Here is a 23,630-nt window from a genome sequence, read left to right as displayed (position 1 = left end):
GTGTGTTTTATATAAAGATATGTATGTGCTTTTTTTTAAATCAATTGTTTTATTTAACTATATTTAAACACGAAACGATTTTATGGACACTTTTATTCATGGTTTTTTACACACACAATTTATGTATTTATATTTTTTTCCTTTAAACAGTTTTTAAAATAAGAAATTGTTTTATCTAAGTTTAATTATTTATTTATTTAAAACAAATTGTCTTGTAAACTGAGAAGGAAAAGAAAAGAAAAAACTGTACACTGTGAATATGGAAAAAAGGAAAAAGTGACAATAAAATTTTTTCGAAAGAAAAATCTGTTCTTATCAGTTTAATACCTGATACGTCCTCCATTCGAGGACTTTATATTAAACGGATTTTTAGAGCGAGGAGCTGGAAGAGGGGCTTGCTCCGTCCGCTCCACGCATCGACCTGGTATTGCAGTACCTCCAGGAACGGTGCACCTTTTCAAAGGGGTCAAATGAAAGAAGAAGGAAGGAAGGAAGGAAGGGAGGAAGGAAATAAATAAATAAATAAATGAATGAATGAATGAATGAATGAATGAATGAATGAATACGTATTCATGTTAAACGATTGGGGGGAAAAAAAAAAGTAGGAAAAAAAACAAAGTGACATATGGTACTTAAAAAAAAATAAATAAATAAAAAAATAAAATAATAACTTCTTGTATTTAATTGTACAAAATGGAACAGGTGTCAGTCGTAAAGGTTTCAGATGTACTTAATTGGAAAAGGGAGGGGACCTATTAGGTTTTAATACAAACCACAGCCCACATCCAGCTCTAGACCAATCCTACATCTGTAGCTATCAAGGCTGTGCAGGTGTAAGGGGCCGGCGCAAGCCAACCTACCCTAGACCGGATTTCTAGGCCTCCGATGGAGTTTCGGAGGCCTGGACTGACTTCCTGTATAGCTCGGGTTTCTCTTCATTCACGCATAAATCTTTCGCCTTTTACTAAAGATTTCCGTGGAGAGGAACGTTGACGAGTTCAACTTATTTTTGTGAGCTTTGCTGAGGCAAAGCTGTATTTGTTTCACAGTTTAACGTAAGAGAGGGAAGAAGTTTGGCTTTGGGATGCAAGGTCGGTTGGGCGTGGTGCCTAGTTGCTCAATCCTCTCTGCGCAAGGTCTTCAAGCGCGTGGTCAGGCATGTCGTCCAGGAGTGGAGGCTCTGCCAGCTGGTGCTCGTTAGGCCAGAGGCCATAACGGGTTATCGCTTCTCGGCCTTTTGGCTAAGATCAAGTGGACGAGACTGCGATCGACTCTTTGGCGGCCATTGCGCTCAACCTTTTTGTGGTTTTGGGCAAAACCGTTCAGAGAGGAAATTTGTGCAGACCCTGCGACTTTTCAGCTTCTGTTGGCGAATGGAACATCGTGCCCGGGAATCTGCGTGGAGGTAAGTACAAATTTATTTATTTATTTCTTCTTCCTTTTTTTTCGTTTTGAAAATATTTATTTCGTTTAGTTTTGTGTTTGTTTTACTTATTTATTAGAGCTTATTTATTTATTTATTTATTTACTTATTGGCTAGTGGTGCCTCCAAAATGTCGGCTGCTCGTGCCGGCATGAGGAGGCACCACAGCGTGCGCTTTTTATTTAAAGAAGTGGATGGGAAGCTCCTGGGGAGGTCACGCCTTGACTTCTCCAGGAAGCTAATCCAAAAATCGCTTAGCTTTAAGCCTGATGAACTGAACTGTCTCGTGACTCTGCCCCTTTAAAAACTTTTCTATCCCGTTTAAAAACTTTTAAGTCAGATGTGATTTTATTACAAGAGTGTGCTTTGCCCTTTTTATGTAATTATAGGAAATGGGAAAACATGTGGACCCTGGGACCCTCCGTGTGGAGTGGTTCCAATTTTAATAAATGTGATGGTGTCGCTATTTTAATAAAAAATCCCAATATTTTGGTGAAGGGCAGTACAGTGGTGAGGGATGGCCGGGCAATTTTAGCCAATCTGACCTTTTTAGATAGGGATTTTACTAAAACCATGTGTATGGTTTTACGGAAAAAAATGAACGGTATGAACTTTTAGAAGACCTGCAGTCCCACATGCTAGGGAGGGCTCCTTTAATCGTAGCAGGGGATTTTAATTGTATTTTAACAGCTAAAGATAGGAAAAGGGTAACAGGGGAGTGCGCAGTCGATAAAACATCGGTTTTACTCCAGGGATTAGTCAAAGATTTTAAACTAGTCGACTGTTTTAAAGCATTGCATCAAAGAGAGGAGGGCTTCACCTGGTTCAGTGGTGATGGCACCAGAGCCTCTTGGATCGACTATGTTTTTACACGGGACTGCCCGCCGACCGATGCTACACTGACCCCTCTCTTCTTTTCTGACCACATGATGCTGTCCTGCACCCTTTCACTGTCCACTGGTGTGACGGTAGGAGGAGGGCTCTGGAGGCTGAACTGCTCGGTGTTAGAAGATAAAGAAGTAGTCAGAGAGTATAGGGAGCAGTTCAGCCAATGGCAGACCCTCCAGGACTTTTATGAGTCACGAGCACAGTGGTGGGAGATGATAAAGGAACGGACAAAAAGATTTTTTAAGAAGGTAGGGAAAGAAAAGAAAAACAGGGAAAAAAGATGCATGATGGGACTGCAAAAACGACTGCAGAGATATTTTAACCTTTTTAACTGTGGTATGGATTTTACAGACGAGATCAAAGCAGTAAAAGAAGAAATGCGTGTTTTATCGGATATACAAAGCAAGGGGGTCATTTTAAGAAGCAGAGAGAGGGAGATTGAAGAAGGGGAAAAGTGTACAAGATATTTTTTTAAAAAGATTGTTTCAAGGGGAGGTATAATCACCGCAATAAAAGATGGAGGGAGGGAGTTAAAGTCAACAGAGGAGATTTTAGGTGGGGTGGAAGAATTTTATACCGACCTGTATAAGGAAAAATCTGTACACAAAGATACCCTGGAGGAAGTTTTAGCCTTTTTAGACAACAAGGTAAACAGTGAAACAGTGCTTTTATCCCAGGATTTCACGCTTTTAGAAATGCAAAATTCTTTAAAAGGTTTTAAAAAGGGGAAGTCCCCAGGAATGGATGGACTCCCCCTGGAATTTTATCTGACATTCTGGGACATTTTAGCACATGACTTATTCACTGTTTTTAACGAATTTGAGACCTTGGACAGACTCCCAGACAGCTTTAGAACAGGGATAGTGTCGCTTCTTCACAAGAAAGGCGACAAGACGGACCTAAGGAACTGGAGACCGATCACGCTTTTAAACTTTGATTGTAAACTTTTTAGCAAGATTTTATCAGCACGTATGTCAACCGTTTTAGAGGACGTGATCCACCCAGATCAAGCATGCGCTGTGCCAGGGAGGAAGATCACCGACAGCCTGGTACTGATCAGAGACGTCATCTGTTACGCGAGAGACAGAAACATCCGGCTAGCAGTCCTGAACCTAGACTTCGAAAAAGCATTCGACCGAGTCTCGCACCAGTTCCTGCTACAGGTATTGGACAAAATGGGGTTCCCTGATAGGTTCATAGCCTGGGTGGGATTACTATATAAGGGCATAGTCAGTAGAATGGTGGTTAACGGGCACGTGTCCAAAGCGGTGAATATCCGCAGTGGCGTCCGTCAGGGGTATCCTTTATCTCCCCTCCTGTATGTGGCTTGCATCGAGCCACTGGCACAGATCTTGAGAAGGGATAAATGGATCAAAGGACTTGAAGTGCCTGGGACGGGTGGACTGACCGCGACGTGCGTTTTATATATGGACGACGTAACCCTTTTAGCCACAGACGTTTTATCCATGCGAAGAGCAATGGACCTGACTGACTGGTACGGTCGGGCCTCGGGCGCCAAGCTGAACAGGAGCAAGTCCGAGGCCCAGCTCTTCGGGCCGTGGGGTGACGTGGACACAGGCGGACTGGAATTGGTTTTTAAAAACGACTTACGGATTTTAGGAGTCAAATTTGACAAAGAGGGTGGAGGACGGGGAAACTGGGCCGACTTGTTAGGGAAAGTCAGGCAGAAACTGGGCTTTTGGGGACTAAGACAGATGACGTTGGAAGGTAAAGTTTTAATTTTTAAAGCAGTAATTTTACCTTTGATGTTACTGGTGTGTTCTGTTTTTAGTCCCCCACGACACTTTCTTTTAGAGCTGGAGAGGGCGGTGTTTTACTTCATCTGGGGGTCCAAGTGGGAGAGAGTGAAGAGGGAGGTCGTGAAGAAGAGACCGGAAAACGGCGGGAAAGGCCTCCCGGACCCCCACCTGTTTTTAGGCAGCCGTTTCACCGCCCTCCACATCGCGTACGCCGTGGCCCCGTCCAGAGAGAGCAAGACAGCGGCCATGACCCGTTTCTGGATGGGGTCGTACCTACGAAGCATAAAGATTTTACCTGTAGACCTCAAAATGCCTGTGTCTTTTAATCTGACAAAAGAACATGATTTTATCAAGAAGTTTTTAAAGAAAAATGTTTTCGAAGGAGAGGTCGTCTCCGTTTTAACTAACCACAGGTCTCTTCTCTCTCTCGTTCAGGATCGGGAACCTGTGAGTCCAGTCCCCGGCCTCGCTCTAAGTGAGGCCAAACAAGTTTGGAGGAACGCCGCCCACCCTGCTCTTCAGAACAGGCACAAGGACCTGTCATGGATGGTGGCCCATGAGATTCTCCCGGTCAGGGCGGTCATGCACTCCCGGGGCATGGGCTCCAACCCCATCTGCCCACGACCCGGATGCAACGCGCCGGAGACCGTGCGACACCTCTTATGGGAGTGCGGCGCCGCGCGGGACCAGTGGACCACGACCGGCCCCCTGTATTTCCCGTGCCTGGCGGCAGGTGGGGTCCAGATGGACTACAAGCTCGCCATCCTCGGGGTGGGCCCAGGCTCGAAGGGCCTAACGGCGCAGAGGTTCACCACGCTCTGGCTCACCCTCAACGCCGTGAAGGATGCCATCTGGACCACCAGAAACCTGCTGGTGGGGAAACGCGTGACGGTGCCCCTCCACGCGAGCGAGCAGATGGCGAAGTCCATGCTGCAGGTGTCAGTCATAAAGGTTTCAGATGTACTTAATTGGAAAAGGGAGGGGACCTGTTAGGTTTTAATACAAACCACAGCCCACATCCAGCTCTAGACCAATCCTACATCTGTAGCTATCAAGGCTGTGCAGGTGTAAGGGGCCGGCGCAAGCCAACCTACCCTAGACCGGATTTCTAGGCCTCCGATGGAGTTTCGGAGGCCTGGACTGACTTCCTGTATAGCTCGGGTTTCTCTTCATTCACGCATAAATCTTTTACTAAAGATTTCCGTGGAGAGGAACGTTGACGAGTTCAACTTATTTTTGTGAGCTTTGCTGAGGCAAAGCTGTATTTGTTTCACAGTTTAACGTAAGAGAGGGAAGAAGTTTGGCTTTGGGATGCAAGGTCGGTTGGGCGTGGTGCCTAGTTGCTCAATCCTCTCTGCGCAAGGTCTTCAAGCGCGTGGTCAGGCATGTCGTCCAGGAGTGGAGGCTCTGCCAGCTGGTGCTCGTTAGGCCAGAGGCCATAACGGGTTATCGCTTCTCGGCCTTTTGGCTAAGATCAATTGGAGGAGACAGCGATCGACTCTTTGGCGGCCATTGCTCTCAACCTTTTCGTGGTTTTGGGCAAAACCGTTCAGAGAGAAAATTTGTGCGGACCCTGTGACTTTCAGCTTCTGTTGGCAAATGGAACATCGTGCCCGTGAATCTGCGTGTAGGTAAGTACAAATTCATAAATTTATTTATTTATTTCCCTTTTTTCGTTTTCAAAATATTTATTTTGTTTAGTTCTGTATTTGTTTTACTTATTTATTATAGTTTATTTATTTATTTATTTATTTATAGGCTAGTGGTGCCTCCAAAATGTCGGCTGCTCGTGCCGGCATGAGGAGGCACCACAGCGTGCGCTTTTTATTTAAAGAAGTAGATGGGAAGCTCCTGGGGATGTCACGCCTTGACTTCTCCAGGAAGCTAATTCAAAAATCACTTAGCTTTAAACCCGAAGAACTGAACTGTCTCGTGACTCTGCCCCTGAACAAAGGTTTTGACGTAAGTTTCCGGACTGCATCTCTGCTTAATGATTTCTGGCAACGGTTTGATGGTTGTAAGGCCCATTTCTCCATGTTCACCGTGGAGAAACTCTCTGACAATTCACTTAAAACGGTGATTGTTAGGATGTTTAATGAAACGGTGACTGGGGATGACATTTGCGTATGGCTGGGTAGATTTTGCACTGTTCGCGGGCAACCAGTCAAAGTGTTGGATGAGGACGGCATCTGGAATTGTTCCTGGCGAATTCCCATTAAACAATGGGAAGACGCTGGGGGCTACCAGGGCCTGAGACACCTGCCTTCCATGATTGTGTTGGGAGAGAACAGAGGCTACATACATTACCAAGGGATGCCCAAACTCTGCTGTAAGTGTGGGAGAATGGGACATCTCGCCGACGCGTGCCAGGAAATAATATGCGGAAAATGTAGAGAAATTGGTCACGTTTTTGATGAGTGCACCATTGGCAGACGGTGCAATCTGTGTGGGGAGACAAACCACCTCTACAGAGATTGCCCTAAGAGCTTTGCCAACAAGTTGAAAAGTAACAAGATGGCCACCCCACAAACCGAACAAACAGAGCAAACAACAGAGAAGGAGGCGGGCCCTGTGGTTTTGGCGGGAGAGCCAGCTCTCCCGTTAGCCTCAGGGCCTGAGCAGATACGGGTAAGTGGGGCGGCCTCAGGGGCGGAGTCAGACAACCAGAGGGAGGAAGCCCCCCCCTCCCCGGAAAATAAAGGACAGGAAATGGAGGAAGGGGAGGAAGGGACGGCTTCCTCAATGGAGACAGTTTCAGAGTTAAGTGTGGTATCTGGGGAGAGCGGGCCAGACAGTCCCCTCCCAAATGCTCAGGTGCAGAAAAGACCTGCGGGATCTCCTCCATCGTCGCCAAAGGAGCCGCGAGAGGAAGCCTCTGCGGCCCGTAAGGCAGCAGACACTCGCCCTCCTGAACCCAGTCCCACTGGGATAAAGGAAGAGCAAGTGTCACAAGAGACAATATGCCTTTAATTTGTTTTTAACCTCGTCTCTGCATGTTTTTAATACTGTTTTATACCTTCTTAACCATACTGCTCATGCCCCTCACTATCTCAACCATCAATGTGAGAAGTGTGAGGTCCACCCTGAGAGCACAGAGTGTATTGTCCCTTTTAAAATCTTTTAAGTCAGATGTGTTTTTATTGCAAGAATGTGCTTTGCCCTTTTTATCTAGTTACAGGAAATGGGAAGACCTGTGGACCCCGGGACCCTCCGTGTGGAGTGGTTCCAATTTTAATAAATGCGATGGGGTCGCAATCTTAATAAAAAATCCCAATATTGTGGTGAAGGGCAGCACAGTGGTGAGGGATGGCCGGGCAATTTTAGTCAATCTGACCTTTTTAGATAGGGATTTTACTATTCTTAATGTGTATGGTTTTACGGAAAAAAATGAACGGTATGAACTTTTAGAAGACCTGCAGTCCCACATGCTAGGGAGGGTTCCTTTAATTGTAGCAGGGGATTTTAATTGTATTCTAACAGTTAAAGATAGGAAAAGGGTAGCCGGGGAGTGCACGGTAGATAAAACATCGGTGTTACTCCAGGGATTAATAAAAGATTTTAAGCTAGTCGACTGTTTCAAAGCTTTGCATCAAAGAGGAGGGCTTCACCTGGTTCAGTGGTGATGGCACCAGAGCCTCTCGGATCGACTATGTTTTTACAAGGACTGCCCGCTGACCGATGCTACACTGACCCCTCTCTTCTTTTCAGATCACATGATGCTGTCCTGCACCCTTTCACTGTCCACTGGTGTGACGGTAGGAGGAGGGCTCTGGAGGCTGAACTGCTCGGTGTTAGAAGATAAAGAAGTAGTCAGAGAGTATAGGGAGCAGTTCAGCCAATGGCAGACCCTCCAGGACTTTTATGAGTCACGAGCACAGTGGTGGGAGATGGTAAAAGAACGGACAGGGAAATTTTTTAAGAGGGTAGGGAAAGAAAAGAAAAACAGGGGAAAAAGATGCATGATGGGACTGCAAAAAAGACTGCAGAGATATTTTAACCTTTGTAACTGTGGGATTGATTTTACAGATGAGATCAAAGAAGTAAAAGACGAAATGCGTGTTTTATCAGATATACAAAATAAGGGGGTCATTTTAAGAAGCAGAGAGAGAGAGGTTGAAGAAGGAGAAAAAATGTACAAGGTATTTTTTTAAAAAGATTGTTTCAAGGGGTAATGTAATTTCCACAATAAAAAATGGAGGGAGGGAACTAAAAACAACAGATGAGATTTTAGGTGGGGTGGAAAATTTTTATGGCAATCTGTACAGTGAAAAATATATACATAAAGATACCTTGGAGGAAGTTTTAGCCTTTTTAGACAACAAGGTCAACAGTGAAGCAGTGCTTTTATCCCAGGATTTTACGGTTTTAGAAATACAAAATTCTTTAAAAGGTTTTAAAAGGGGGAAGTCCCCAGGAATGGATGGACTCCCCCTAGAATTTTATCTGACTTTTTTGGACGTTTTAGCACACGACTTACTCACTGTTTTTAAAGAATTTGAGACCTTGGACAGACTTCCAGACAGCTTTAGAACAGGGATAGTGTCACTACTATACAAAAAAGGTGACAAGACAGACCTCAGGAACTGGAGACCCATCACGCTTTTAAACTTTGATTGTAAACTTTTTAGCAAGATTTTATCAGTACGTATGTCGACCGTCTTAGAGGACGTGATCCACCCGGATCAAGCGTGTGCTGTACCAGGGAGGAAGATCACCGACAGCCTGGTACTGATCAGAGACGTCATCTGTTACGCGAGAGACAGAAACATCCGGCTAGCGGTCCTGAACCTAGACTTTGAAAAAGCATTCGACCGAGTCTCGCACCAGTTCCTGATTCAGGTATTGGACAAAATGGGGTTCCCTGATAGGTTCATAGCCTGGGTGGGATTACTGTATAAGACAACCATGGATGGGGTCGTACCTACGAAGCCTAAAGATTTTACCAGTAGACCTTAAAACACTGGTGTCTTTTAGCGTCAGCAAAGAACACGATTTTATTAAAAAAATTTTAAAGAAAAATCTTTTAGAACGAGAGAATGTCTCCATTTTAACTAACCACAAGTCTCTTATGTCTCTTGTTCAGGATCGGGAACCTGTGAGTCCAGTCCCAGGCCTCACTCTAAGTGAGGCCAAACAAGTTTGGAGGAACGCCGCCCACCCTGCTCTTCAGAACAGGCACAAGGACTTGTCATGGATGGTGGCCCATGAGATTCTCCCGGTCAGGGGGGTCATGCACTCCCGGGGCATGGGCTCCAACCCCATCGGCCCACGACCCGGATGCAACACGCCGGAGACTGTGCGACACCTTATGGGAGTGCGGCGCTGCGCGGGACCAGTGGACCACGACCGGCCCCCTGTATTTCCCGTGCCTGTCAGCAGGTGGGGTCCAGATAGACTACAAGCTCGCCATCCTCGGGGTGGGCCCAGGCTCGAAGGGCCTAACGGCGCAGAGTTTCACCACGCTCTGGCTCACCCTCAATGCCGTGAAGGATGCCATCTGGACCACCAGAAACCTGCTGGTGGGGAAATGCATGACGGTGCCCCTCCACGCGAGCGAGCAGATGGCGAAGTCCACGCTGCAGGGGTACCGCTCGGCAACATTCGGAGGGGGGGGGCTGGGGTTGCAAGAGAAGGGCCCCGGCCGCCACCGACCCTGGCCGTTCGTAGATGCGCCCTCACCTGCAAAGGCTACGGGAGCAGCGAACCAGAGGGTAGAGGATCTCCGCTGGGCACTGGAAGTGATGGGCCTTGGCCGTGGCTGGAGAGCAGTGTGATGGGCTCCTTTGGTAAGGACTCACACCCGATCCTGAAAAAGAGAGGACACTTTAGTGGTTTTTAATTCGTCTGTTTTATATACAGAAATGTATTTGCTTTTGTATTAATCAATTGAACTATTTAACTATATTTAAAACCGAAATGATTTTATGGACACTTTTATTGGTTTTTTTTTTTTTTTTTTTTTTTTTTTTAAATACACAATTTTTTTCTTTAAACAGTTTTAAAATGAAAAATTTATGTTTTATCTAAGTTTATTTATTTATTAATCAAAAAATGTCTAAACTGAGAAGGGAAAAAATGTGTACACTGTGAATATGAAAAAAGAAAAAAGTGAATTTTTTCGAAAGAAAAATCTGTTCTTATCAGTGTAATACCTGATACGTCCTCCATTCGAGGACTTTATATTAAACGGATTTTACTAAAGATTTCCGTGGAGAGGAACGTTGATGAGTTCAACTTTTGTGAGCTTTGCTGTGGCAAAGCTGTATTTGTTTTACAGTTTAACATGAGAGAGGGAAGAAGTTTGGCTTTGGGATGCAAGGTCGGTTGGGCGTGGTGCCTAGTTGCTCAATCCTCTCTGCGCAAGGTCTTCAAGCGCGTGGTCAGGCATGTCGTCCAGGAGTGGAGGCTCTGCCAGCTGGTGCTCGTTAGGCCAGAGGCCATAACGGGTTATCGCTTCTCGGCCTTTTGGCTAAGTTCAATTGGAAGAGACAGCGATCGACTCTTTTGGTGGTCATTGCCCTCAACCTTTTCATGGTTTTGGACACAACTATCCAAAGAGAAAATTTGTGCGGACCCTGTTTTTTTTCAGCTTCTCTAGGCGAAGGGAACATCGAGCCAGTGAATCTGCGAATAGGTAAGTACGAATTCATTAATTTATTTAACTTTTCTCCTTTTTTTCATTTTCAAATATTTATTTCGTTTAGGTTTGTGTTTGTTTTACTTATTACAGTTTGTTTATTTATTTATTTATTTATTTATTTATTCATAGGCTAGTGGTGCCTCCAAAATGTTAGCTGCTCGTGCCGTCATGAGGATGCACCACAGCGTGCGCTTTTTATTTAAAAGAGGTGGATGGAAAGCTCCTGGGGATGTCACGCCTCGATTTCTCCAGGAAGCTAATCCAAAAATCTCTTAGTTTTAAACCTGACGAACTGAACTGTCTGGTGACTCTGCCCCTGAATAAAGGTTTCGACGTTAGCTTTCGGATTGCATCTCTGCTTAATGATTTCTGGCAACGGTTTGATGGTTGTAAGGCCCATATCTCCATGTTCACCGTGGAGAAACTTTGATAATTCACTTAAAATGGTGATTGTTAGGATGTTTAATGAAACGGTGACTGGGGATGACATTTGCGTATGGCTGGGTAGATTTTGCACTGTTCGCGGACAACCAGTCAAAGTGTTGGATGAGGACGGTAACTGGAATTGCTCGTGGTGGATTCCCATTAAACAATGAGAAGATGCTGGGGGCTACCAGAGCCTGAGACATCTGCCTTCCATGATTGTGTTGGGAGAGAACAGAGGCTACATTCACCATCAAGGAATGCTCAAACTCTGCCGCAAATGTGGGAGAATGGGACATCTAGCCGAGGCATGCCAGGAATTAATATGTGGGAAGTGTAGAGAAATTGGTCACGTTTTTGATGAGTGCACCATTGGCAGATGGTGCAATCTGTGTGGGGAGACAAACCACCTCTACAGAGACTGCCCTAAAAGCTTTGCCAACAAACAAGGGTAACAAGATGGCCACCCCACAAACGGAGCAAACAATGGAGAAGGAGGCGGGCCCTGTGGTTTTGGTGGGAAAGTCAACTCTCCCGTCAGCCTCAGGGCTTGAGCAGAAACGAGTAAGTGGGGCGGCCTTAGGGGCGGAGTCAGACAGCCAGAGGGAGGAAGCCCCCCCTCCCCGGAAAAGAAAGGACAGGAAACGGAGGAAGGGGATTAAAGGACGGCTTCCTCCATGCCGACAGTTTCAGAGGCAAGTTTAGTATCTGGGGAGAGTGGGCCAAACAGTCCACTCCCAAATGCTCAGGTGCAGAAAAGACCTGCGTGTTGGTAACACGTTGCGATTACCAACAGAGGAGAAAAAACTGAGGAACTGAGGGCTGAGCAACTGGGATAAAGGAAGAGCAAGTGTCACAAGAAATAATATGCCTTTAATATGATTTTAACTTTGTCTCTGCATGTTTATTTAACGGTCTTCTATACCTTTTTAACCATACTGCTCATGACCCTCACAATCTCAACTATCAATGTAAGAAGTGTGAGGTCCACCCTGAGAGCACAGAGTGTATTATCCCTTTTAAAATCTTTTAAGTCAGATGTGTTTTTATTGCAAGAGTGTGCTGTTATAGAAGATTTAGATCTCAGATATATGTAGCCTCAGTCCTACCGTTATTTCCAGCTTATTGTAAATTACAAGCTGACGTATTATGTTATGTGATGTTATGTGAAAATGATTAAAACTGTCTTATAATTAAACTATGTCAAGAACCCCAACCTTGACAGTCTGGGGAAACAGAACCACGCAAGACAGCAACATAGAGGAAGACAGACTGAAATGTCTTCTGGTTAGGCAGCACAAGACCTAAGAGATCTACACACTGGATATAAAAAGAACTGAAAAGTATTTTATTTAATTTTAATAGTGTTTTTTCCTCTGCTTTATGTCCTACACTGTTATATTATTTGTTACAAGTCTTTAAAAGTTGAGGATATTATATTTGTTTGTGCGCAGACTGTTTATCAGACTTGAAGTCAGTAGGGGCTTTTTCTCTTACTGGAACTTTTTGTCTTGGTAATTTTGTTGGTTAGTTCAGCTTACTCTGAGTTGTTTTCACATTGTGGACAACTTTTGGTTATTGTGGGAAACACTGCTGTCTCCTTTGTTTTATGGAGACTTTGGGTGGGTGTGTGTTTGGGGGATTGTGAGAGTAAACAAAACATGATATTCATATTCGGTTTCGGTCGGGAGTCGCTCGTTCATGTGACTACTCTTTGTTTTGCTAATTAAAGAGGCGTGCTCAGCTGTGAAACACCGCAGTATTTAATAATTAAGAAACGCTGAGGCAGAAGCGTCAGAACTTGTCAAGTGAAGACCGAGCTCGTGTTTGCCACAGGCGCAGACTGCGGCATACTCCCACAAAAGTACGCAACTTGGACAACCTACGCTCTCTGAATGTGGCCTCTGTAGATTCCCTCTCATTCTCTATAGGACTTTCTCTAACTGCCAATCTGCTGTCATCAAGGCAGATTTCATTCCTGCCTTTGTAACCCACTTCAACCTCAGTGTGCTGGCTCTGACTGAGACCTGGATCCATACTGAGAACACTGCCACACCCGCTGCCCTAGCCTCCAACTTATCCCATACCTCACGTCCCAACAGACGAGGGGGTGGTATAGGTTTGCTTCTCTCCAAAACATGGATATTTACCTGTCTTTCTCCCTCTTGCTCATGCACTTCCTTTGAATTCCTGTTACAGTCACTGACCCTGCCAAAATGCACTTTGTTTACCATCCTCCAGGTCAACTGGGGAAGTTCATCGATGAATTTGACACGCTACTGTCCACCATCCCAGAAGATGGAACGCCTCTTCTGGGCCTTGGTGATTTCAACATTCATCTAGACAAGCCACATGCAGCTGACTTTCTTGCTCTCCTTCCCACATTTGACCTCAAGCAGTTCACCACACCATAAATCCGGCAAACAGCTCAACCTCATCCTCACATGTAATTGCACCACACACAGTCTTCTCATTACTCCTCTCCACACCTCTGACCATTTCTTTATCCAGTTCTCCATTTCTCTCCCCTCACCCCCTTCACTGTCTCCACTCTCCATCTCTTTTCGTCACAATCTTAGCTCCCTTTCCCCCTCACATTTCTCCTCCGTTGTCACAACCTTACTTCCCTCTGATAGCCACCTCTCCTCACTTGACTTAAACACTGCAACTGACATGCTATGTTCCACCCTAACATCTTCTCTTGACAGCATTTGTCCCCTAACCTCCAGACCTGCACGCACATCACTCTCTAGCCCTTGGCTCTCAGAAGCTCTGCGTAACACCCGGGCCAAACTAAGAGCATCTGAAAGGAAATGGCGTAAATCTAGCAACCCAACTGACCTAACCAATTACCAAACACTTCTCTCCTCTTTTTCCAATAGCATCTCCATTGCTAAAGCCACATACTACCAAGAGAAGATAGACAGTTCTCCCAACACCCGCACTCTCTTCAAAACCTTTTGCTCTTTTCTCTGTCCCCCTACCTCTCTCACTGCAGATGACTTTGACATTTTCTTTTCCAACAAGGTTACATCAATCAGGAACCAGTTCTCAACCCCAGACATGCATAGACTGGCGCCTCCTTCATGTAACTCCCAACTGACTTCCTTCTCTCCCCTCTCAGAGACTGAGGTCTCTAAACTCCTCCTCTCTAGCCGTCCCACAACCTGTATTCTTGACCCTATCCCTTCTCACCTTCTTCAGTCCATCTCTCCCACACATCTTGAACACATCCCTCTCTACTGGCACATACCCTACCTCATTTAAGCAGGCCCGGATTTCCCCACTGCTTAAAAAACCATCACTTAATCCTGCTGTAGTTGACAACTACAGACCTGTTTCTCTCCTCCCTTTTCTTTCCAAAACTCTTGAAAGAGCCGTTTTTAATAAACTCTCCAATTTTCTCAAACAGAACAACCTCCTGGATGCCAAGCAGTCTGACTTCAAGAGCAATCACTCCATGGAGACTGCTCTTCTTTCGGTCCACGAAGCCTTACGACTAGCAAGAGCAACCTCTAGATCATCTGTCCTCATCCTACTTGACCTCTCTGCTGCTTTCGACACTGTGAACCACCAGATCCTCCTGTCAACTCTCTCTAGCCTGGGCATCACTGGAACGGTTCTGCGCTGGGTGGAATCTTATCTCTCTGACAGATCCTTCAAGGTATCATGGAGGGGAGGTATTTCTGAAACTCAGCAACTCAGCAACTCACAACTGGTGTTCCACAGGGGTCGGTTCTGGGTCCTCTCCTCTTTTCCATCTACACTACCTCTCTAGGGCAGGTGATCGAGTCTCATGGCTTCTCATATCATTGCTATTCTGATGACACCCAGATCTATTTGTCCTTCCAGCCTGACAATCCAGTCTCTGCACGCATCTCTGCTTGCCTGCCGGACATCTCGGTCTGGATGAGGGAACACCACCTTAAGCTTAACCTGGCAAAATCTGAGCTTCCCATCATCCCAGCCTGTCCCTCAATCAACCACAACCTCATTGTACAGCTCACCTCAACCACACTCAAGCCAACCAGGAAGGCCAGGAACCTTGGGGTGATTCTTGATGACGGCTTGACCTTTACAGACTGCATCTCAACAACTGCACAGTCCTGTATGTTCATCCTGTACAACATCAAGAAAATCAGATCCTACCTCACCGAACAGGCTACACAGACTAGTCCAGGCTCTTGTTATCTCAAAACTGGACTACTGCAACTCACTACTCTCGGGCCTCCCAGCCAGCTCCACCAAACCCCTTCAGATGATTCAGAATGCTACAGCATGCCTCATCTTCAACCAACCCAAGAGAACCCAAGTCACACCCGTCTTCATCTCCCTCCACTGGCTTCCTGTAGCCAGCCACATCAAATTCAAAGGTCTTGATTCTCACCTACAAGACCTTGTCTGGAACAGCACCCTCCTACCTCAACTCTCTCCTGACAGCTTACGTTTCCTCACGCAATCTGCAATCGATTAGCAACCGACGTTCAGAAGTAGCTCCTACTCAGCATGGCTCAAGGTCCCTTTCAAGAACCTTCAAACTAACTGTTCCTCAGTGGTGGAATGAACTTCCAACCTCAATCCGGACCACAGAATCTGTCAAAATCTTCAAAAAACAGCTAAAGACCCACCTCTTCCGTGAACACACAACCAACTCATTAAAAAAAAAAAAAAACTGCACTTACACCTCTACTCTGCGCACTTTGCTTCTTCTGGAACTCAATTAATGGATCTTGTATGGTAGCACTACAAATGTACCCATATGAAAACAGTGTAGCAGTGTATTTGTAGTGTAGTCAAAAGTAAGGTCAAGGGAGGGGGTAGCTAAGTGTCGTACAGGCTGATGGCTGTCGGCACAAAGGAACATCTGAAGCCAGGTACACAATATGGCACTGCACAACTTTCCTTTTCTGACACCTGCTTATCACTGAGAAGAAGAGAGCCAGTATTTACGTCTTTGCAAAAGCCGTTCACACATTTTGCGAACTGGCTAAAGCACGTCAATATGTTGGTCAATATGTTAAAACAACGATGCAATAATGGGGCACTTAGCTATTTCAATAAGAGGTTAAGAATACTTATATGCATATATATATATGCCAGGTGCAAAATAAAGGCAATAGACTATCAATCAGTGGATTATCATTTGCATATTTCCAGGGAAGAGACAAAGAAAAACAATGCTTTTTAATATAGAAAGAATTAAATTATTACACTGAAAAAAATTTAATAGATCACTTAGAATATACAGTGGGGGAAAAAAAAAGTAATGGATGCATCACTTTTTCAGTAAATATATTTCCAGTGAGGCTCTTCACATGAAATTTTCAACAGAAAAAGTAGAAAAAAATTAGAAGCAGTGGGAAATGTTTTGGTAAACAAAATAAAAACTGAAGTCAAAGATACCACCTTTGTGGCAATACTTTACACAAGAAAGATTTGTGGGGTTTCTGATGTGAGCACTGACCAATCAGCCGTTGCCTTAGCAGAACATATTTTTGCTGCCATAGCAGGGATGGGATGAAGTTCCGAGCTTGTCTGCCAAACATATGATGGCGCAGAAGTCACATCCGGTGAACTAAATGGCTTGCAGGCAAAAGTTCAGGAACAACGCCCCTGTGCAAGTTTTGTGCATTGCTGTGGTCATGTTCTCAATTTTGTGCTTTCACAAGCTTGCAGCACTCTGAAAGGTGCAAGGTGCCCCCCCCCAATTTGAACGACCTAGCCTCCAAAGTGCACTCAGGCCTTGGATAACATCATGAAGAGGCGATTTCCCAAAGCTGCACCTACACGATAGAACTATACATCTCGTTTTTTCAACACTGCCAAAGAGAAACACGAATCCTTGATAGAGCTCTTTGACAACATAGTGCAACAACGACACATTGGACTGGGATGAAAAATACATTCGGTCAGCTGGGGATTTTCAAGATCCCAAATTTATTATTCTTTTGGAGCTTTTCTGATGTTTTTTCCCCCCTCATACAGGGGGAAATGAAGAAAACAGCTGAGCACTTGCAAAACCAACAAGGAGCATCTTGACTCTACAAAGAGGAACAAAGGTGCTGACAAAAAGGAACAATATCAACATCTTTTTAATTTTAGACACCATTGATTTACATATGAAGAGGATTTCCTCCCTTGAAAAATTGGACTTTTCTAAATTTGTGGAGTATGATAAGACCTTTCCAGACACTGCATTCATCTCTTTGAAAGAAACATATGCATGTTTTTTCTATGATGTCCTTTTGCGCCGCAAGCTGAAAGTATTATATTCATCTCCTGAACTTGCAAAGATAAACGTCTCCAAGTTGACATTGTTCATGCGCTCCACTGGCCTGTGTAGTGGCACGGCCAAACTGTACAAACTATGTGAGCTGTTTTGAACAGTGCCATCCACTACTGCATCAATAGAGAGAACATGTTCTGCTTTGAAAAGGATCAAGACTTTCCAACGCAATGCTACTGGACGACAGCGCTTGAGTTGCCTTGCTCTGATGTCCATTGAAAAGCGGATGCTGCACCAACTGAAGAAATCGGACAGCTTCTTTGAAAAGGTTATAGATGAGTTCACAAAGAAGGATTGGAGAATGAATTATGTACAAATAACGTAGGAAAATACTTTTAAATTGACGCCTGCCATGGTGTTTCTTATTTGGCGTTTCTGATTTTGAGTGTGTCCTAAACTGGTGCCATACCATTTATCTACTGTGTTTAGTTATGTCATGTGAAAAATGGGGTGGGTTGCGTCACAGCATACCCGGTATAGAAAATATCTATGAAGTGTAATCAAAATGTATAACTAACTTTGTGCTTTGTGTTTGTCTAAAGCAAATTCACTCTATGGTAGTAAATTAAGAACTTGTGTTTGTCTAAACGCAGCTTCACTCTGTGGCAATAAATTAGACACATTCCAGAACTGGGTTTCTGAACTAAGCCCCCTAAGCTTGCAAATCAGTGACAAAAGAAGAGAAGAGTTCAAGGGAAAAGTACCAAGATGAGGCTATAGGGTGAAGTACGTGACATAGTAAAAAACCCAGGTCTGGTAAAACTTTTAAAAGGACATGTGCCACAAAGATAAGGTATCATATGGATGTGAATAATTAGTTAAGGCAATGGTGATTGGTCTATTCTAGAAAGAAAAGTTGGATGTCACACCTAGGAGTAATTTTATTGCATCAGGGAGGTATGTAAAAGACATGCTTGTGTATGTACAATTCGGACTCTCTGCAGACAGTCACACTTTGTTTGTTTTCAATCAAGTTTATTTACTTTTTGACATCTACTAAACTCTCTGTCTCTGAAGTTTTTGACTTAGGCTAAAAAGGTTGATTTTATTCACAACACCGGTTATAGAGGTCACCACTGATACACACACACACAGTATAGTCTCGTGTCAAAAACAAACACCACAAGGCATCAGTGATCAATTTATACTATTTTCCAATTTAGTGGTATTTAAATAAAGATGGAATGAGTTGTCAGAGGCTTAGTGGTGGTGGCTCTGAAGTCATGCGACCATGATGTAGTTTGTTTATAGCCTACATTTAGCCTTTTACTATTGCTGATTGTATTTAGGCTTCAAACATCAAGTAAATTGTGTTAATTTGTGAAGATTATCTTGAACAATAAATAAGTAAACTTTTGCTGGTCACAGAGCATATTTTCTTTATTAAACCAAAAGCCAATGCAAAACACCCCCCCGGAACCAGGGTGATGCTAACTTTCGGGTTCGCCTTCAAAAATGTGTCCTGCCAGCAGCACTCTATTAAATACAATGTATTAGTTTCATTTTTGTATTTTTCTTTTATTTCAGTTTATTTATTTTTGCAGTATAACGATTGTAACAATGGGTACATTTTCTAAATCCTCTGTATATATTTGTTTGTGAATGTTGTTCTGCAAGAAAAATAAAACTATTAAATACATCATATACCCTACCATTCTGAATGTATACAACTAGCTATGATAATACAACTGGCCCTGTAGTAACAACAAGCCACAATAAATGAAATACAACTAAAACTATTTTATACTACTACATGTGTCTTTAGGTATAGGCACCAATAACGGGATCCCGATTAGCGAAGGGCTAATTTGTGCTATCCAACATTCAGTGGAGTCAGCTAGCTTAGCTGTTGTAGCTAGCTAGCGCTTAGCACAGTTTCTGTACTAGTTAACTTATAAATGCACATTTGTACACAAATTGCAAAGACACCGTGTAGCTAAGTGTTTACATCAGAGTGTCTAATGGACTGAATGAGACCTATTATTTTTATTAACTACCATTTACTCTCCGTGCTCCCACACTCCAAGAGCGTTAGCATTGCTACAAACAAAGCATGTAAATGCTAACCTTTAACTCGCAATTCTCTGAAAATAAACATAGCAAGTCACAATTACCTCTTTATTTTTTGCCTCCTTGTCAGAAACAGGCTTCTAAAGGTGTTTATATTCCATAGGTATTTAAGATACATGTGTAGTATCTACCCTTATCTATGTACTATTTTTTTCAGGACTGCTCTGTATGGACTCGGTTGCAGAATAAAAAGCTTGATTATAAATAAATGTGCAAGCAATGTTTTCATAAATGTAAGACACGTGTTTAAGGAAGCGTTTGGGTCCGTTTGTGCATTTTGAAAAATGGGGGGGGGGGGGGGGGGGGGGGTTAATTTATACAATGATCTAGATCAGCCAATTATGTAGCAGTTGCACAATCTATAAAATCCTGCAGATACAAGTCAAGAGCTTCTCTGATCAGTCACTAGGTATTGTGGCTTGGTCGTTTGTGCCAGATGGGCAGGTCTGTATATTTTAGAAACTGCTCATCTTCTGGGGAGCTCTAATTGGCTTGACAAAAAGCACAGAGTTGATGATGGAAATCTGAAGAAAATTACCAGATTGGTTCAAGCTACCAGGAAATAGTTAATTCAAATAATCACCTTCGCAATCACCCTCACATATCATACTGGCCACTCCTTTTCAAAAGTGCGACTAAGGGCTGTACCAAAATCTGGCCTTAAGTATTTTGCCTGGCAGGTGCAAGCAATTTAGGTTAATCAGCCTGGAGAATTCTGGGCAACTGAGTTCTCCTTGACAGCTGCCTGCTGCTGCTCTTACAGACGTCATCATCATATGAAAAAAGTACAATGTAGTAAACAATTAAGAGCAGATAAAGAACTAAATCTTGGTCAAAAACAAATAAGCATAGTGAACAACTAACATTATTGAATGACTAATCAATAGAATGAAAGAAGAAGTACTTCATTGAGATTATCATATGATCAAAGTATAATGTATTAAACAGATAACAGCAGATACTACACTAAAGCTTAGTCAGTAAACATAGTAAATACCAGAGTTGGGGTACTCAATCCAGGACTCAGACTCAAGTCATGCATTCGGGGTAATTTGTACTTGAGCTGGACACCGACTCGGACATTTTGGACTGTGAAATTTTTCTGAGTACAGTCGAGTCCATGTCATGTGCAACATGAAAATAAAGATAAAAAAAAATTACAGCATAAAATTAAGAAGGCAAGAAATTAAGGAACGTCTCTCTGCCTGACCCGGGGGCTTTCTGTTTGCACGCACTTGAAACTCGTGCACAGAAAGCCGCCTCATCCTGCGAGTACCGAATTGAGTTCTCTTTAGCGGTTTCTTATGCTTGGACGGTCAAATAAATACACACACATCATGCAGGTCTGGCTGAGTTTTCATGCAAACACTGTCAGTTATGTCTTAAGTGAATGTAAACAGTGGGGGGGGGGGGGGGGGGGTCGGTGGTTTGTATTGGATATTGGATCTGTGCATTAGGTTACAAGAACAGAGCTGTGTTCAGAAATGAGTTTGTTGTCATTCATAGACAGATTAAAATCAGTAATAAAGCATGCAGCTTGTTACGATGACATACTGCTAAATGTAACTACTCTGTACTCTTTCTCAGCCTATGTAACTGTGGGGGAGAGGCATCAAATAATTGAAATGTCAAATCGAACTGGACGACACAGTATAGTTTGATAGAAATACTCGAGAACTTTTCCCACCCTCAGTGTGAAATTACACTATGAGAATTAAGACAAAAACCATCAGACCTTAAAAAGTAAAAAGCCCCTTTTTGAGTTTTCCCAGGCCAGCCTCCCATCTCCTCAATTGGTAATTGGCCAAACACTCCTGTTTGCACTAGCTATCAAAGCTATTATAGTTTTGGAGGCCTGGTCCAACTTCATATATAGCACAGATTTCTCTTAATTTATGCACTTTTAAAAAAATAAATAAATAAATAAAAATAAAATAAAAAAAATAATAATAATAAACCTTTTACTAAGGTTACCTTTTCTGTGGTGAGTTATATTGCTAAGTTCAACTTTTTTGTTGGCTTTGCTGTTGCAAAGCTGTATGTGTTATGCTTTAACAATAACAGTGGAATGGGTTTTACTTTGAACACACCACCAAACATGTCTTTGTTTTTGCATGTCAGGCTTCAGGAGGAGTTTTTTGGAGTAGAGTCTGGTTGCTCAACTCTCTGTAGCTAATCCTTTTACAACTCCCTGCACAAGGTCCTCAAACATGTGTTAACACACCAGGTTATTGCTTCTTATCATTTTGATTAAGACTATTGTTCAAGTGATGGAGACTATATTCCTTTCAGGGCCGGCCAGTCCAGTGAGGTCCATCATCTTGTTTTGCAAAATGATGATTCCGTCAGGAGTTGAAGAAAGAGACATTGTACTGTTTTGGCAAGTTACTGTTTGGAAATTAAAAATCTGTGCAAGAAATGTCTTAATTCTTTTGGTATGTGGAATGGTAAAAGAAGATTTGTTAATAAATTAAGAAATGCCCCACTGATGACTTGATCTACCCACCAAGGAGTTTTGCCAAAAGGACCCACCCGAGTCCTTTTGAAATTTCCTGGGCATATTGAAGAAGGTGTGGTGCAAATTGGCACATTAAGGGAGACTGCAAAGCCCCTCAGTGCCGACTCTGTGGTTCATCAAACCACCAGACAGGAGTGTGCTCTGTCCCCATGGCCTCCAGTTTGTGAGGAAGCAGAGGGCACCTCTTTAGAGACAGAAGTCATTTGCCAATTAATTCAAGGATGGAAAAGACATTGGGGGGCTCCTACATCAAAACACCACCCTTCAGTTATATCAGCAAAGGAAAACAGACCTCCCACTGATGAAGTACAGGTGCCAGGTATCTCAGACACACCAGAGGCAGCAGATAAACCTTCTATTCACACAGCAACAATATCAGGAACAGAAGAAGGGCCTACAGGTAAGCCTGCTTCACAGTTCAGGATCTCCAAGGTGGGCCTCCACTTGGAAGATTGTGCCAAGCATGAGAACTTAAATGAGGCTGCTTCAAAGGACAAGGATGTAACCAGACTGCCATGCTTACACAGTCCCATAATAACCTCAGAGTGATAGCCTCAGAAATCTGCATGCCTGCAGTTCAAGAGCCTGACAGTGCAGCAAATGCTAAGCATGTCAGGCAGATGGTCTTGGCAGAGGAAAATAAATTCCTTCAACCTGAATTACCTTCCACAATCCTATTTGGGAGTCAGGGGGTATGTCAGTGGGAATAGAGACTGTTTCACTGTTAATGACAGCAGATATGCAATCTCCTGTAGACAGGTCAGACAGTCCTTTTCCAGGAGAGGTGGAAACTGCAGCGTAAGCAGCAGTAGCTCAAAAATGCCCAGTGGACATTCACTGATCACTATCCTCCCCAGAGAATGGACAGTGAAAATGCCCAAATTGGGCCCAAAGTGTCAATATTTTGTGTGGCCACCATTATTTTCCAACACTGCCTTCACCCTCTGGGGCATGGAGTTCACCAGAGCTTCACAAAGTGGTCGTCTTGGAGGTGTGTTTGGGGTCTTTATCATGCTGGAATACTGCATACTGGTCATGTTCTGCATCAGTATGTCACAGTACATATTGGCATTCATGGTTCCCTCAATGAACTGTAGCTCCCCAGTGCCGGCAGCACTCATGCAGCCTCAGACCATAACACTCCCACCACCATGCTTGACTGTAGGCAAGACACACTTGTCTTTGTACTCCTCACCTGGTTGCCACCACACACGCTTGACACCATCTGAACTAAATAAGTTTATCTTGGTCTCAGAAGACCATAGGACATGGTTCCAGTAATGCATGTCCTTAGTCTTCTTGTCTTCAGCAAACTGTTTCGGGCTTCCTTGTGCATCATCTTTAGAAGAGGTTTCCTTCTGGTACGACAGCCATGCAGACCAATTTGATGCAGTGTGCGGCGTATGGTCTGAGCACTGACAGGCTGAGCCCCCACCCCTTCAACCTCTGCAGCAATGCTGGCAGCACTCATACATCTATTTCCCAAAGACAAGCTCTGGATATGACGCTGAGCACGTGCACTCAACTTCTTTGGTCGACCATGGCGAGGCCTGTTCTGAGTGGAACCTGTCATGTTAAACCACTGTATTGTCTTGGCCACCATGCTGCAGCTCATTGTCAGG

The 23,630-nt window shown here is 43.8% G+C and overlaps 1 non-coding gene and 3 pseudogenes across 1 annotated transcript; all 4 read left to right on the top strand.

Moving 5' to 3' along the window:
- The first annotated feature begins 282 nt into the window (after positions 1 to 282).
- Positions 283 to 458, top strand: LOC128635463 (uncharacterized; annotated as a pseudogene).
- Positions 459 to 919: 461 nt separating this feature from the next.
- On the top strand, positions 920 to 1,034 carry LOC128635484 (U5 spliceosomal RNA). Its single transcript, XR_008398457.1, has one exon. It is a non-coding gene; the product is annotated as a U5 spliceosomal RNA (small nuclear RNA).
- Positions 1,035 to 5,224: 4,190 nt separating this feature from the next.
- Positions 5,225 to 5,332, top strand: LOC128635547 (uncharacterized; annotated as a pseudogene).
- Positions 5,333 to 10,183: 4,851 nt separating this feature from the next.
- On the top strand, positions 10,184 to 10,310 carry LOC128635479 (uncharacterized; annotated as a pseudogene).
- The last annotated feature ends 13,320 nt before the right edge of the window (positions 10,311 to 23,630 follow it).

This window comes from Ictalurus punctatus, chromosome 19 (assembly GCF_001660625.3).
Source record: "Ictalurus punctatus breed USDA103 chromosome 19, Coco_2.0, whole genome shotgun sequence".
NCBI lineage: Eukaryota > Metazoa > Chordata > Actinopteri > Siluriformes > Ictaluridae > Ictalurus > Ictalurus punctatus.
The sequence above is the reverse complement of the archived record's forward strand: the minus strand, read 5'-3'. Positions and strand labels throughout refer to the sequence as shown.